This window comes from Chenopodium quinoa, unplaced genomic scaffold (assembly GCF_001683475.1).
Source record: "Chenopodium quinoa cultivar QQ74 unplaced genomic scaffold, ASM168347v1, whole genome shotgun sequence".
NCBI classification, from domain to species: domain Eukaryota; kingdom Viridiplantae; phylum Streptophyta; class Magnoliopsida; order Caryophyllales; family Amaranthaceae; genus Chenopodium; species Chenopodium quinoa.
The window spans coordinates 20,871-24,642 of NW_018745247.1; the positions used below are offsets into that span (position 1 = coordinate 20,871).

General features: G+C 34.4%; 1 long non-coding RNA gene across 1 annotated transcript; it reads right to left on the reverse strand.

Annotated features, from left to right (window-relative positions):
• Positions 1-468: 468 nt before the first annotated feature.
• LOC110711225 lies at positions 469-1,653 on the reverse strand. Its single transcript, XR_002509306.1, has 3 exons — positions 1,514-1,653; positions 1,036-1,145; positions 469-893 (listed from the first exon to the last, which is right to left on the reverse strand). It is a non-coding gene; the product is annotated as an uncharacterized LOC110711225 (long non-coding RNA).
• Between the last annotated feature and the right edge of the window lie 2,119 nt (positions 1,654-3,772).

Genomic DNA, 3,772 nt, shown 5'->3' on the forward strand with positions numbered 1-3,772 from the left:
GTTTTTCTGCTAAGCGATGTGTAAAGTATATAGAACTAGGGGTGGCAATTCGGGTCAGCAGGTCGGGTTCGGGTCAGATTTCGGGTCGATTTCGGGTTATGCTAAGAAACTATTAAAAATAGTGTAAAACTTAATATTATTACGAAATATGAAATTTGGGGCAAATCGGGTCAAATTCGGGTTGTTCGGGTTCGGTTCAGGTCGGGTTCGGGTCTCTCTCAGTAACTTCGGGTCAGGTTCGGGTCGGGTTTTCGTGTCGGGTTAGGGTTTGCCAGCCCTATATAGAACGGTTCATGTAAGCGTTCGGTATACTCAATAATAGAGAACGGTCATCAGACAAAACCGTTTTCTATCCCCTTATTAAAATCAGAACATAAAGAAGGGATAAAGAATGGTTAGTATGCTTGACCGTTCTATAATACATTACTAAAGAGAATAGTTAAGCCAGATAACCATTCTCTAATCCTCTTTTTTTTTTTTTTTTTTTTTTTTTTTTAAAGAAATAAAAAAGTTGGTATACGTTATTTATTCGGTAGCTCATCTCATGGCTAGATGGGATACTCGAAATAGTGATGAACTTATTTGTATTGGTAACATACCGCAAAGTCTTTTAACTCTTGCGGCTCTTGATCTATAATAAAATCCTTGCTAACGTTTTCCCTCAAAAAAAAAAAAAAAACATTTCTTGCAATATTAATACAGAAATAAATTAATGAAGAAATAATACATAAAATGTAATCTCCAATGTATACAACAAATTTAGCATGAAAATAAGAACAACACTAAAAGAAGAATCATACAACAAAAAATATAACAGGAAGAATTAAACAATTATTTTTTGTCATTTTTCTTGTCTACTTTTGTATCTTCTCACTTTCTTTGATAGTAGCAATCTACAAAACAAATATAATAATAATATAAGTGTACATTCTTATTTGAATTAAAAAAATTCCAACTTTTAAAAAAAACCTTATACTACTAAATCTAAGTTCTGAAATTTGAAGGAAAAAATACAATTATAAATGAAGAAATTACCTTAATCGGATGATACGGAAATATTTAGGTCCATATCATGAATGGATTATCAAATGAAAGCCTTCACAACCCCAGTTCATAGCTTGAACAAGATCTTGCTTGAAGTATCGCTGCTTATGGAGCACAAATAAAAATTAAAATTCAATGTGTTAAATAGATCCGAAAACTAAGGTTTCAATCAAAATACAAAACTCAAGATCTAAACAAAAAACACATGTATACAAATTTGCAAAATTAATTCAAAATAGAACCCAATTAAACGAAGATCTAATGAAAATAGCACATAGAGAAAGGGGAAAATACACACCTCGACAAGATCGAAAGTTCAAAAAGGGGGAAACATAGACAAATAATTAAGAAAAAATTAAAGAGAATATGAAGAAACTGATGATCAGAATAGGATCGAAAAATATGAAATCAAACAATGGTAGAAAATTTCATAATTTTGAGAAAAATAATATAGAAAAAGAGAACAAACCATTAGCGATAAAAACGGCACAAACGTCAACAACAATGGGAAACAAGAGAGTGTTGTTCTTATTAGGATTAAAGTGATAAGACTGATCTCATTAAAAGGGTAGAATTAATAATTATGTCATACTAAACACAACGGTTGTAAGTAGCACCATTTTTTATCTTATTAATGTTATTAATTTTATATTTATTTTTTGGAGAAAAAAAATTAAAGAACAGTTAGGATGATGAACCGTTCAATATTCTTTCATATAGAATGGTTGTAAAAGAAAATCGTTCTATTTTGTTCTAGAGAACTCTTATCTAAGTTAACCGTTTTGTATATTGCGTTTCTTATTTCACTTTTTGTTGTAGTGAGCGTGTCGAACTTGGAGGCAGATTTTTGTAGGTGGATTTTATTTCCATACACATTCCCATGGCAAACACAAGTCTACGATGAATTATCGTGTGTGTGTGTCTAGTGAGGACGATGGAGAGTACTTTGGCATTCTAGAAGACATAATTGAACTTTTCTACACTGGTCCAAAAAATAGTATAAGACTATTTTGTTTAAGTGTAGTTGGATGGATTGTAGTAGGGGTATGAACGTACATGAACATTACAAGCTTGTCGAAGTGAATCATATTAAGAAATACCCCAAGTATGATCCCTTTGTATTATCTTATCAAGTGATCCAAGTGTACAACACATCCTACCCTAGCGTAAAACGAGATCGAGTTCAATGGTGGGCTGTATTTAGAACACATGCAAGGTCAGTGATTGATGCTCCAGTGGACCTTGAGTTTTTGCAGGCACCGTCCCCACAAGTCCATCCAACGCTTTGTTCACCGAATGACATTCCTGACTATGACCTAGTTGAGGATGACGATGAAGATGATGATTGCGGTTTAATAATCTTAAGCGATGACAATAATAAATCTAGCGTCGATTGTAGTCATAGTGACGAGGATGATGACATCGATGCATTTTTAGATGATAGTAGTGATGATACCAGGAGTGATATTAGCGATGAAAGTCACGACTAGTAGAATGTGCTTGTTATATAGGAGAATTTGCTTGTAGTTGTGTAGTTGTCAGTTGAATTTGGTTGTTATTGTAAAATCAATTAAAGAATTTGTCGTTCTATTGTTAATTTTGTTACATCTCATTATACTTGTAATTTTTGTAATGTTAATAATATCATGTCATGTTACTAACATCTTTTTCAGATGGTAATGGCAATAGGGAAAAAAAAAAGGAGATACGTCGAAGAGAAAAAAAGGGAAAGGAGAAAAGGCAAGTTTTGACATATGATGATGACGAGGAAATGGAGGACGCGTAGGACGTGGAAGATTTGGGTGACAATGAGGATCCTTAAACACAGATGCAGATACAGCATCATGGGCAACAACTTCAGGGGCAACAAGCCTCATAGTTATCTGAGTTAGTGGTATTAGACCCTGCCACGCAATGGTATGTATGTAGTTGTGATTTATTTCCCTTTGTATCCATATTTCCTATCACTGACCTATGTATTACTCTAACATGAACTATTTATTTATTTTTTGTTCATGATGCACGTTAAAATAGGTTTGATGATAAACCTGTTGTAAAGGCCGTCACCGGTACCCTAACAGGCTACTATCGAAAGCCTTGGAGGAATTACAGAGAGGTTGATGCTTAAACTACGGAGCATTGGTGGAACTTGTTTTGTGGATGACATTTTCTACTTATAACTATGTATTACTAAATGTATTGATAGAGTTGTGGTTGATAACTTTAAATTTTTGTCATATGCAGAAACAATGCACATGTGCACCTGAGTTTAACGACCATGTGAAGAAAACCTTCGAATCCAAGTTTGCATATCGGCTGAAGGACATGTTTCACACAATCACACACAAGATGAACAGTGAGAAGCCGGACTAGATGATTGAGAATGTCCACAAGCAAATGATGCACATTGTTTCCAAGAATGATAAGTACAAGAAGCGGTCTGAACAAAACAAGAAGAAGGATCGATGGACAATGTGGTTGAACCAACCCACTACCAAGGTGCAATTTCAACTGTACAGCATGGAAAAAGGATGCCGAGTTTGGTTTTTAGGCAAGTGAAATCAATAACAATTGTGTATTACATTCAAATGAAAAGTTTAGTTTGTTTTGGTGCATGTACATTCTAAGGCGGCGAAAAACAAAGGCCAGTTACCAACTGCACATGAGCCTTTCATGAAGACACACTTCAAGGAGGTCCCTGGGAAAGGAATAGTGCCTGCAAATTCCA